This window comes from Salvia hispanica, chromosome 6, assembly GCF_023119035.1.
Source record: "Salvia hispanica cultivar TCC Black 2014 chromosome 6, UniMelb_Shisp_WGS_1.0, whole genome shotgun sequence".
Lineage (NCBI taxonomy): Eukaryota > Viridiplantae > Streptophyta > Magnoliopsida > Lamiales > Lamiaceae > Salvia > Salvia hispanica.
The window spans coordinates 46,831,214-46,845,206 of NC_062970.1; the positions used below are offsets into that span (position 1 = coordinate 46,831,214).

The following is a 13,993-nucleotide window of genomic DNA, read 5'->3' on the forward strand; positions in this document are numbered from 1 at the left end:
TGGCTCGCCCTCGTGCTCAACACATTTTTCAGGCAGCCTTTAATTCTAACTCGAGCTCATGGTAGAGCTGTGGAGTTGCTCAGTTCAGACTCCACTTCACTATTTGGCCTGAGACTCTTGCAACTGGATGTCGAGTTGTTGCTTCTCCCGTTTCCTTCTTCAACTCAGAATCCAGTTCGATAGTTTCTCAGTTAACTCTCTCAACTCCCTTTGATAATCATGGCTTTTCAATTCTTCCAAGTTTAGTAGTTGCTCTAGCTCAACTGTCCTCTGTTCTGCAGCTATCGATTGGTTTCAGATTCACTGAGCTTTGATTTTGCTTCTTCGGCTTCCGCTCTCAAGGCCTCTCCGTGCTCTCAAGCTCTTGGTTTTTCTGGTTAGCAGTTGTGATAGCGTGACCAGACTCAGTGTGAAGCTCTTCGATGGTTTTCAATTTCGCTCCAGTTCTTTGCTGTTCGCCACTGCTTCTGCTAGAAGCGAATCTGCTTTGCAGAAATTCTCATCGGATTGCTGCAACTTGGCCTCGAGGTCGTTGCATAACTCCTTCAACTGAACGGAATTATTAGTAAGATCAGAGACAGCATCTTCCAGTGCTTGTTTTCTTTGCTCAATTTTTCTAGATCTTCCTGCAAGGCTATCGTCTTTGTTTCCTGGCTTTTCAGCAGTTCTTCAATCTCGGTCTTGGCATTCACAACCTCCTTCAGTTCTGCTTGTGAAGCCTCAAGCTGGGATACTTTCAATTGGAGGTTGTCTGTGCTTTCCGTCTGCAAACTCTCGAGTGAAGCAATGTGTTGCTTGGCTGTAGATTCAGCAGCCTTTGCAAGTTCATTCTTGTGTCATTTCACCAATAAGAGCCTCTTTTGAAGCTAGCCTCTGCTCCACGTCTTGCACCTGCGATTTTGAAAGCTCGAATTCTCCCTGAACAGCGAAGCTCAGCTGTCACGCTCTTCAGAGCCTCTTCTACTTTCTTGCTCTCATCGATCTTCTCAGACAAGCTTTTCAGCTCAATCTGCAGAGAAGCCATCTGATCTTCCGCTCTTTCGCACTAGATTTTCGCTGCCTCAAGCAAGCTCTCCGAGTTCCAAGGCCTTCTTTGTCTCCGACTCAGCAAGCAAACCACTTTCCTTGTGCAACTCCTCAAACTTTTGAGCTTCTCCGGATGATAATTGCAACTGGGCCTGAAGCTCCTCAATCTTCTTGCTTGAGGTCTCAAGCTCAAGGCTGAGACGATCAAAGGATTCCTTCACATTGGTGAGCTCCTTGTGCTTGTCTTCATGACTTGCATCTCCTCCTGCAACGTTTTGAGCTGCTCCTTGTACCTGTCCTCGGCTTCAGAGCTCTGCTCCAGCAGTTTTTTGTTGAGTTCAAGCTCTTCATAATTCTTCTTGCTTACTTGAAGCCGTTCTTCTGTCTGCAAGAGCTTGTCTTTGAGGACCATGTTTTCCGCTCCAGCTTCTTTAACCACATCAGAAATTCTCTTCAGTTCATCTTCAAGCTCTTTAACCTTCTCTTGAGCCTCTAGCAACTCCCTAGTTGCTTCCTTGTTGCTGCTATCCACAGGCTTTTCTTCTGAGACAGAATCTGTCTCAGGAGCATGGAAAGCGATCCTTCACATCCAACGACTCTTTCTCCACCTTGACAAATTCTCCTTCCATGGCCGTTTCTTCATCTTTCCTTCCTTCCTCTGTTTTGCACTCTTTGTTCTCTTCAATTATCTGAAGTGGAATGCAAAACACAAATAATTAAACCCAGCTTATAATTGATGGTTCAGCTTGGTCCATTCACAGTCCTAGCTGCCATGATCATTCCACTGAAATTGCAAATTTTACCTTAACGGGGATGCCATTGCTCTCAGCGCCCTCTGCCAACTTTGCAACTGGGATTTCCTGACTTGCAAGCGCCTCCTCAGCCATGACTAGATGAAAGGCACCTTAATCTATAAAAGCCATAAGAGGAAGAAGACAGAGTTACTATAAGATCAAACTGCTTCGTCAATTCCCAACGGTCACGTACAAAAATTAAAACAATGTATGTATCCGTTACTTAAATAATTTTGGTGACTAAAATTTGAAGAGTAATACATGAAGTTCATAACAGTTCTTGTACTAAAATACTCATAATCAGGTGAGTGATGGAGAATGGCATCACAAATAGCTATGTCCTATAAAATTCATTAGTGCTGACTACAAGTCTACAACTATACATTTTGGTAAATAAAATACTCATTAGTATCCAGTAAGATAGAAGATTGAAAACATATTATCTTGTAGTAATAATCAATTACGAAAGCAAATCAAGGCAAAATTAAATCTTGAAAGCAAGAAAGTTATTTTAGACAAACGATGTGCACTGGAAAGAATTAAATGAAATAACAAAAGTATGAATATGAGTCACTATACTTTCCAACAAAGATATGGCCCAGCAAAAAGTAACCATGGGTCAAAATTGTTTCAGCCATAAAAATGCGAGCACACCAACCTTCCAAAAAGATTCCACTTTAGTTAATGTTTATTTTCCTAAATATTATCCGGAAAAAGAAATCCTTCTTCATTATTTGAGGTTTTTAAAAATATAAAAGCGTGTATAATTAATATTTTCTAGAACAAAAGCTACAAGTAAGGCTGTCACATCGCACAACTCTTTCCTCAACCTAGCAAAAAGAAAAGTATTAAATACTTGGTCTCACATTCTTTTCAACTCTCAAGTAGTTGTCGCAGACAAACACAATCACACAACACGGAAACTTGAATTGGCTGCTCATAAAACAATGGGCGATTATTATTAAGGGGTTGCAATTTTACTAAGTCAACTATTTCGATCTATATTCATTGTATGCTGCTTCAGCTTTTACATAAAAAAGTAAAATAAATTCAAAAGCACCGAATTCGCAAAAAATCAATAAAATAAAGTGATGTACGCTGTGAAGCATGACTAAACAGTAAACACGAGTAAACGACACGCACTTTAATTCAAAACGGCATCTACGCCAATTCCGCCTCACCATTTTTGGTACATGTAAGGTCATTTTAATATCAATTCCCAGCTGTATATTCTCTACAGTTAAAAAAGACTTGAATATCGAAATCCGTAATGAAATCAGCATTAATTAATTAATTCCGATCATATCGCCAGAAACACAGCAAAGCTCAAAACATTGGGGAAAACATCGCGTGTGCACATAAAACGACCGATGCGTGTCGAATCAAAGCAAAAACCGCTCAAATTCGATGCGATCGGAGATAGCTAACGCAGATTTCAGATTGCGGCAAGCCGTCGCAGATCAGAATTACAAAATCAAAGCGATCGACACCAGCAACGAAGCATACATACGTATATAAGCAAAAAAACAGAGACGAAGCGAAAAAAACTCGATATAAAGCGGATCAAGTGGTGAAAATGAGAGGAGGAGAGCTTGCCTGAGAGAGGTGGTGAGCTGATCTCGTTGTTGAGAGAGAGAGAGGGTGGGTTTTAGAGAGGAGTTAAGAGAGAAATGTTTGATATTGAAAATTTGGAATTAGTAGTGATAAAGGAAAAGGAAGGTTACAAAATTGAATTTGGTGTATTTTTATTTTTAAGATTTAAGTTTGTGAATTTTTGTGAACATGTTATTGAAATATTAGATTTTTATAATAAAGTGATGATTATTATAATATATTTTTCAGATTGAGAAAATATGGTGAGCTAGTTTGGTGTAACGAGTTTTAATGAAAAATTAGATAGTGTGTGTTGTGAATGCAAATACTCCTTAGTCAGATAATTGATCCGATTTTCCATTTCGTTATGTCCCACATAATTTGTCTCATTTCATTTTTACCATTTTTGGTAGTGGACCATATTACTAATTCATTCCTACTTACATTTTGTTAAAACTACTACCTCCGTCCCCCAAAATTTGCTACACTTTGACCGACGATTTTAAGAAATTTAATAGAAAGTGAGTTGAAAAAGTTGGTGGGATGCGGGTCCTACTTTTAAAGTATTAGTTTTATAATATAGTAAGAATGAGTTAGTGGAATATGTAGTCATTTGCAAAAATGGTAAAAGTGAAGTGTATCAAATTATCGGAGACGGACCGAAATGGTAATATGTATCAAATTTTCAGGGGACGAGTAGTAATATATAAAGGTAGGACCCACATTCCACTAACTTTTCAACCCACTTTTATTATACTTCTTAAAACCCGATCACGGTCAAAGTGACCCGAATTATCCGGGATGGAGGGTATAATGTGACTTATTTTTCATTTTAGTTACTACTTACTGTAGATTGACCATATTTTTGGTAATTAAGTATGAAAAATTAGGTTAAATTAGATATTAAAAAATGTTCTAAAAAGGGAAGTTCAAAAATATGTAGGAGTACATTACTTTGAGATATAATCAAAATTAAAATAAGTGAGCATATGACATGTGCAATAATAACTTATAAGCGTGCACTCTTTTGTTATTGGTAGTATATAAAATTTGTGAAGGTATGGGTTAAATTATTTATACTATACTCAAATCATTGTGTTGTCACAAAACAAATAGTAGCCAAAAAGAAAATATACTAAAAACAAAAAATAATATGAATGTCGAAGGACTCAATGTTCTTGGAAAAAAGCCCTCCCACCCCACAACACACACACACAAAAAGAACTTAGAATTAAATAGAGTCTCAAAAATGCTTTATTCTATTTATATTATTTTATTTTGCAAGTGTATTTGCCTATATTTTGCAAAAATATTAAAATGTTTGTTAAACTATGGGAAAAAGTGGAAGATCTCAACATATTGGGAGTATTAGATTTAGGCAATGTAAGATTTTTGAAATCTTAATCAAATTGAAAAATAATTAGGTTCGGACTACATGATAGTGATTAATATTTAATGCTAATATTGTCTCAAATTTGAGGAATTTTAAAGCATAGTATGGTAGGTGCATTTAATTTTTGAAATGCTATAGGTTTTAGGTGATTACGATAACTTTATTATTTTATATAGTGACAATTAAAGTACACAAACCTTTCTATTTACTTGAGAAATGGTGTTATTTTTTTTGTGATTTCATTAAATTTTGAAAATTAAGATGAGTATAGTATACTTGTATATTAGAAGGTTAATGGGGTAGTATTTAGAAGCAACATATAAGAATTCAATATAGTACTTATTTTGTGTAATAGTATAACTTAAATTGTAGTATATATAGGTAATTTTGTATTGGTGGCGGCCACAATTGGCCGACCAAACCGTCCAAGATCACACATTGTGTTGTCACACTTGAATACTTGATAAAGACATTAATTATTCAATTTCTCCCAATTAATGCAATTATAGAAATTAAACAAATGTTAAACCTATAAATTCCAGCAAATACATGTAGTAATCCCAAAATGTAGATTAATTTGATCGATTCTATAGAAACAAACAATTTTTAAAGCAATAGATGAATTAACAAGATTCAATCGATTTATAATTTTATGCCAACAACTAACATTAGTACATGAATAAAAGATCTACATAACCATGATAGGAAAAACATTTTATTTCAAACAGAAAACGATAAATTGAGTACTGCTTTATTCTTTTAACACCAATCAAGAGTTGTAGTAAATTATATTAATAAAAAACAGTAATTTTGTTTATCATAATTTACCTACCTCAGTCCATGCTATTGTCTTCCTATTAATTAAAAATATCACTATTATCTCTCTCACTATCTCACCAAAGCCAACCATACCAAAGGAATCTAACCAATTGTTTGTGTAAATTAAATAATTTAAAATTTAAAAAATCGAAAAAATTTCCTAATCAGTCAGCTAGGTGCTTCCTCTATTTGACTTCAAACAAACAAATTCCACAAAATTAATGTATGGAATATTATTAGTTGAATTATTCGTATTAAGTAGGGATGATGGAGTTTGAGTTGACCCAATGGGCCAACATATTCTCCTTCCGTCCCACTATAAAAATCTCGGTTAAGTTCGGCACGGATTTTAAGAAAATTTGAAGGAAAGTTGGTGAAAAAAAATAATGGAATGCGGATCCTTCTTTTTTATATTAGTTTTATAATAAAATGTGAGTGAAAAAATGTTAGTGGAATGTGGGCTTATCAGTGTATGGAATATTGACAGGACTCTAGAATTGGGACCAAAATGATAAGCCGGACCAAAAAGTGAGACGGAGGGAGTATGAATCATTGAACCATATCAAATAGTACTAATAGTCATTTAAATCATGAAAATTGACTCATTCAGTCAGACCCCAGAATAGGCCTGATTCTGAACCGACCCAGGTCACCTGATATTGGATCACACAATATATGAATCGGGCTACTGATTCGGCTTGTGGGTTCAGGCTGGCCCAACATTGGATCCACATGAACTTGATGGGTTCGGCCCGGCTCTAGATGTAGGTGAAAAGACACAATCACCCTCCAATTATATATATGGATGAACATGAACGTTATCTACTATACTATCAACCATTGCCTCGTCTTAGATTTTATTATCCATTAATTAAAAGAAATGGATGGACTTCAGCAAATAGGTCTACCAATTTTGGGAATTGTTGCAGCTGCTGCTGTTACATTTTATGAGTTGTTTTTCTGAGATCAGAGGGTACCCACACACTCTCTCTCATACACAGATTTACTGATTTTTAGTGTATAAGTAACTCTTGTTGATAATGTCGAATGTTGTTGTCAGAAATCGTTGGGGGACTATGAAAAAGAGAAGATTATAAAGGGGAATGGTAAGTTCAAGTCCTCCTTGAGTTCTAGAGAGAAGAGCTAAAAGAAAGGCTGAAAGGTTTCCCAAATTTGATAATTTGTATGCTTATTTTCCCTTTTTTCTTCATCTTATATTTTTATAAGTTGTAGATTAGTTTATTGATTGTATGAAGAATTTGAGAACTTTTTTAATCTCTGGTATATTTATTGGATGTATTATAAGTGAGTTTTGTTTGTAATTCTTGTTAGTTATTAAATTGATTTTTAGTGTATTACAATTCTAATTATTTTAGGTTGATATTTGATGTTTTAATGTCATGTCAAGTAGTCCATATGATTTTCCAAATTGTAGTTTAATTTTTCACTTAAAATCTATAAAATGAGTAATAAAAATTTTCTTAAAGTCAAAAGGGGAAAAAATTTGTGTTGGAATAAAATCGTTCTTTTTTTAATTTTTTTTATAAAAAAGATTAATAAATAGTTAAAGCGTAGAAATAGTAAAATAAAGAGAGAATAATGTAAAAAATTCTTTCCATTTCTACTTTAACTATTTATCTTTTTATAAAACTGTGTAAAAAAATAAACATGGCTTTTTTTTGAACGGAGGGGGTACTAAACATTCATGTGTGGGGGGGAAAACTTAGTTTTTAATAGAGAATCCCATTTATTTTGAAAAGTCAACAAAAAATAAAATTAAACACTGAGCATTTATTTATCTTTTACAAAATTAAATTATAAGTTAGTTTTATCGGAAAAAGCTAAAAAAAAAATTAATTAAGGGTATATAATGATATAAACAAGATTTGCCTTTTATTTTCAATCCCCTATTCAATAGAAACATGCTATGTTTTCACCATTATCAATATTTTCTTATAATCAAATCATTTATTTCCTCTGAGACTTGAGCTCTGCCCCCCCTTTCTTCAGTAGTTTTTGAGAGCCTCTCCATATATCTCTATCAGCTGAAAAAATGAAGCAAAATTCATTAAAATCTGAAAAAAAAGAGCTCCAATTTCATAAATGAAAAAAGGCATGACAATAAAGAGCTCAAATTATTTTCTTGCAAGGTTTCTAAGTGTGTGTGGGGAGTGTTTTTTTAGTATCCGAATACGTATAGATCCGATTAGGAAAATTCCGATCATGGGGGTTTCAAGAGAGCAAAAAAGACTATTAATCAAGTGTACATGAATGTCACATTGCCTTACCTTATCAACTTCTTGAGGAGTGATGATAAAATGGAGGGGGGCATCATGATAATGTCCCCCATGGCCAAAACTAACATCCCCGTTTTACCCCTTCCCTCCAAAAAAATTTTTAACAAAGTTATATAGTACGGTAGGTCAGACCCTTTGGGAAAATGTAGCGTGGACAGCACCGTTGTTTTTTTTTTAAAAAACGTTCCCAAAAGACCCGAGATATCATACCCCCTCAGCGGGAAAAAGGGTCGTTAGGTGATTTGTTATCCGTAATTTTCCCCCAAAGAACCCAACCCCGCCCCCGTATCTTCAGGACAAGGGATGTTAGTGATGACAACCGGAGACCATGACATACATAAATACCCCAGTAGATACGCGAAATCATACCTCACCAACAATGGGACTCCCCCGAAAATGTTTTCCAGGCCTTCTTAAAATTTTTAGGGGCTTTTTTGTTTACTTGCTCAACTATATTCCTCTCCCTGCACCATTTTGACAAATAGCACCCAAAAAATTTCTATGAAAAGAATGGGAACACAATTCGTTCTTCGTGAGTTTCAGGGCAAAACCAAACGATAATTCGTGTCATTTGGTCGTTTGGGGGTTCCCACAAGTTTGGGCCTTAATTACTGCAAATAACTTTTTTTCCTCAAATTTTCGAACTGTTTCTTTGTAGAACAACGTTTTAGGGTGCGTGTAAACCTAAAACGTCGGGCTTTTGTATCAATAATATGTTTTAATGGAAAAAGGAAAAAAGAAACATACTTTAGGATCTTGAGTTTTCCAATGCAACGGAAATGATCCAGGATGTCGGGTAAAAAAATCCATGGGAAAAGAACCTTCAAACACAAAACCAGGTCAATGCCACTCGATTTTATTTTAATATCTAACGATCTAGTAAAGTTTGTACAAACCCAAAGTTTATTGCTCTGAGAATATATGACATCGGAGACTTCGGGGCTGAAAGAACAGCTCCGATAGGCATGTATGCAGAAGAGAGCGCCTGTCCAATATCGAAAGCAAGGAGAAATAAGTGAATACAGAACTAGTAAAGAGTTCTTGCATTTTTTTGTCGTGACCCCCAAACCCTTTTGCTATAGATACGAGATCAGGTTTGATGCCGTACTTATCACTACCAAACATCGTCCCGATCCTTCCAAATGCACATATCACCTCATCAGCAATAAAGAGGATATCGTATTTTTTTAAAGACCCCTTGAACCTGCAAATGTGCAAAAAAAAAAAATTAAATGGTACCTTTACTGTGAATTCGATTATAACAATGCATGGTGGCACGATTTTGTAAAAAGAAAAGTTGACCTTGTCAAAAATCTTTTGCAGGAGGAGGTATGACACCACCCCCCCATAACGGGTTTTAAACTATGAAAGCAGCAATCTGAAAAAATATAGATTTTTTTTTAGTCAAACATTGTAAAATTGGGGGAAAATGGAAAATCAATGATCGCGTTGATATCTAATAAGTATTAGTTTACCGTGTCGGGGCCTTCTTTGAGGATGGGGTTTTTCCAAATTATTGGCCAACCTGGTTGAGAACTCCTCCTCCGATTCACCTAAAAAAGCATTTTTTTATTTTTTTTAGAAGACGTGTAATTGGGAATAACTTAATTAGCAAAGGAATGCTCCAAAACCTTGTTGATAAAACGCCAATAATGAGGGCAGTCGGTATGTAAAATAAAAAGGAGCTGGCAGATCAAATTTCTGGTGCAGAGCAGGCAGACTTTTGGGGGAAAAATATACATTGTCCGGTTAGTATTAAAAACTGCATATAAATGATGATTATAATTACGTTTTAAAATCAAAAGGGGACGGACATACCCGGAAAGACTGGCTGATATAAAGGGGTCGAACCATGGTATCTGCCATGAAAAAAGGAGAATGTAAGGAAAGGGAAAAAAAGCTTATAGAGAGTGTATTGTAGAAATGTTTGAAATGAATTACGATTTTGATCGGCGATGAACTTCTTCTTGTTTGGTCTCCCGGGGGCATTGTTGTAAAACCCAAACCAACTTCACCTACAAGACAAAAAGGGAAAAAAAGAAAAATTCTTTAAATTATAAATTATTCTCATCAAGAAAGATGGAGGCGAAAATTTGAGCCCCCAAAACTGAAACCTGTGTATCATTTTTCCGATCCACTATTGGGGAAGAAGGCCTTAGCCATTTTGTTGGCTTTGAAAATCTCCAACAGTTCACTTGCTAGATCCTGCATTCAAAAGAAATTTAAATGAGGGCGTCCCGATTTTAAATTCCGGCTTCCCGAAAGGATGGAAGTTGTCTTACCAAGAAAAGGGTTTTTTGGTACGGTTCCAAAATGAGTGGTAAAACGGGGGGTGTTTAGTTGTTTGGGCGCGCTTCAACAAGGGCGAGGCTCGTTACCACCTACAAGAACACCAGAGCATGGATACAGTGGGAAAAACGCTGACGATTGCACTGTCAAGAGCCCATACCAGCTGTATATGATGCTTAGCACAATGAATTTCAAACCGATTAATAATTTAGAAAAAAAAATTAAAATCATCGAACTCTAAAAAAAAAAAAAATGTATGATGCCAAGGCACTTTGTTAAGTATTTTTCCCGTTCGTCAACAACCAAAATGGCATGTGTGCACACGCACAAATATAAGTATAGATTAGTTGACGATGAAGTGCAACAAAGTATGGACAGGTAAGCAGAGGACATTCGGACCAAAATATAATCAATCATTCAAGATGATTGAGCCTAGCAGATAGCCAGAACTGAAAAAACCGGAAGCAGCTACAGAATAGTTAATATAGTCGAGTATTCTTAAAGGGGGTGTAATTACCAAGAGCAGTGCACCATAGACCAGCGAGAGAATCGAGATACTTTTTTTCCCTTAATGTCATAAAATAGGACCCCTAAATCAGACAAGAAACATCGTCATAACTAAAACTTGGAAATAATGTGAAAGAAATTGAAAAGTTGGGAGCAGCTTCAATCACCAAAACCTCTGACTGCCCTTACTAGAGGGGGTTTACGTCCGTGGACTGCCATCCAGCCGTAAAAGGGGCCAGCATATCATGCCCCTTTTAAAACCCAAAAATCCAAAAGTTAGTTCGATGGATAGGGGGGCCATTTCTTATTCGTGCGGGAAAAAAAAACAAAGAAAAATAAGAATGTAGAAAAAATTAAAAAGAAAAATTCATACTCTTTTCGTCAGTTGATGGAACATCCTTCTGCCAGATGCCTCTGTACCATACCATTTTCGTAGCTGTAGAAGCCCGAACTAAATCTTTCTGTAAATTTTAAAAAGCTGAAACATCTTTTAGGTTGCAGCCAGCCTGTTGTAATGCAGGTTTTCACGTCCCGAAACCAAATTTAAAGCCATCAAAGCAGAGATTTCTTCGTCCCAAATTTAAAAAACCCAATCTATGGTCATCTGAAGTTTCTGTAGGTCAAAAAAAACAAATTATACACCCCAAAACATCGATTTCAAAAAACGTAAATTGCAAAGTCGAGCTTGCTGTGATTGCTCATTTGGATCATTAGAGACCAAAAACATTCGCGAAAGTGGCTCAATCCTTGACCAAAAAGTAAACCGAGCCTAGGCAATCAAGCTTTTACTCGTTGGCCTTAGAATCGAAAAAAAAGATGCATCTCATCTCTAATTTACACACAGAGAGCATAAATGTAGGAAACATTACAGGCTGCAGCAAACTCTACTTCGAAGAGTTATGAAAATAAAATTGAACAGATAAACTGTATGAACTAAAAGCAATCGACATTAAGGTCTTTTTTAAGAGGAATCGCTGGTCTCAAGCACTAAAATCAGTTTCTCACTGTCAATATACAAATTTAGTTGAATTTTCTGTTGCTTCTTCTTGGTCTTGACCAATGTTTTAAACATTTGAGACATTGAATGAGCTACAAATACACACACCTAAAATCAACATGAAACAAAATTCTACAGTAGAGAATCTGAAATCCTAAAACACAATTAGAACCAAATTTATTAGTCAAGTAAAAGATCAATGTTTTCCAAAAACAAGAATGTCAAAACTATTCATCACTTTTTACTGTACTTTTCACTGCATCCCAACTTTAAGGAATTGACTAAAATAATCAAGAAAGCAAAAAGACTAGATTTTCATCCACCAATAATTATTCTCAACCCGCCCCCCCACCCACCCCAAGATTAAGATATTTTGGCACCCTAATTAGTGAAAAATCAAATTCATCCATGGAGAAGCAAGAAACAAAATTCAAAGGGATATCAATCCAAGTTAAAGACAAATGTTTTCCAAGAAACAAGAATGTCAAAACTTTTCACCACTTTTCACTGCATCCCAACTTTAAGGAATTGACTAAAAGTAACAATCAACAAGAAAGTAAAAAAGATTGAATTTTTATCCACCATACAAGTCATTCTCACCCCCTAAGCAAGATCAAGATATTTTGGCACCCTAATTAGTGAGAAATCAAATTCATCCATGGAGAAGACAAATGTTTTCCAAGAAACAAGAATGTCAAAACTATTCACCACTTTTCACTGCATCCCAACTTTAAGGAATTGACTAGAACAATCAACAAGAAAGTAAAAAGATTGAATTTTTATCCACCATACAAGTCATTCTCACCCCCCAAGCAAGATCATGATATTTTGGCACCTAAATCAAATTCAAGTAGATTCCTCAACAACGAATTCGAAGCAAGAAACAGAATTCAAAGGGCTATGAGAACCTGGGTGGCGTTTCTGAGGGCTGATTGAAGGAGGCGATGCATCATCCCTCGATCTTTTTAGGGGAAATTAAGCTGAGCTAGTGAATGTTTGTTGAGTGCTGGGGAAAAGAAGCATGCAGACAAAAGAGAAAGAGAGGATTGACGGAGATTGGACTTGAAATGAACATATATAGCAAACCCAATGACTCAGCTCCACATGGAAGTCCATTCACTGATTCAGTTATGCGTAAATCGTAGAGAATTTTATTTTGCTTTCCTCGTAGATATATTCTCACATAAAATCGAAAAATTGCAAAAAAATCAATAAATTTGCTTAATCTCATTATATGTTTTTTTCTGAATAAGGGTATGTGAATAATTATTGTCGAATGTATACTCGCCCTCCATTGCGATAAGCTGATTTCATTTTCTGTCCTGCGTTTGAAAAAATGATATCTCCTGTTTGCTAAAAGATGACACATTGCTCACCGACACGAGATTTTATGAATTATTGACTAAAATGTTTAATTGAGAGAGAAAATGTGGATGTAAGTATTAAAATAGAGAGATAAAGAAAGATGAATATTTTAATAGAAGTGGAAAAAGTCGTTGAGTGTATTAATTGGAGAAAGAAAATTTCTAAAAAAGGAAATGTGTCATCTTAGTTGGACAAACTAAAAAGGAAACGTATCATCTTAAAACGGACGGAGGGAGTAATAAATAGTCGAAATGGAGAAAAGTAAAGTAAGTGATATATAAGGTAGATAAGATCACTTACTTTACTTTATCTCCATTTTAACTATTTATTAAATCATTTTTCAAAATGAGTGAGAAAATTAAATGACTCAACTATCGCGAACGAGGGTACAATTTACTACTCCCTCGTCCAATGAAGATGACCCATTTTGCCTGAAATTTATGCAACTTTATTTTTGTCGAAATGAGAGAGAAAGTAAGAGAAAATGAAGAGATAAAAGTATTTTTTTATTTAGAATGAGTTATTTTGATTGGAACTAAAAAAGAAATTTGGTTCGGTGAGATAGATGGATTTATTTATCCTAGGATATGATTGACGTGGGGTAGTTATATATGGAGTAGGACATCATTTGGCTTTTGTTGAGAGGAGATAAGTCAAATTTGGCCACCTTATTTTGTATAGCTATCCAGGCTGCGATTGAACTAACTTGATAAGATTGAATATTCCGAGATTATTGATTAAATAATATTTTATTCATTTTTTAAATTAAGAATTCTTTTTTCTTCATCTCATCAAAAATACTCATTTCTTTTTATAAAAAATTTACCTTTAGACTCTTTATTCATTAACATCAATTTATTTATCATTTATAATATTAAAAACTATCATTAAACACTAATAATAATATATACTA

The 13,993-nt window shown here is 35.2% G+C and overlaps 1 pseudogene; it reads right to left on the reverse strand.

Annotated features, from left to right (window-relative positions):
* Positions 1-1,082: 1,082 nt before the first annotated feature.
* On the reverse strand, positions 1,083-12,869 carry LOC125196457 (annotated as a pseudogene).
* Positions 12,870-13,993: the final 1,124 nt, after the last annotated feature.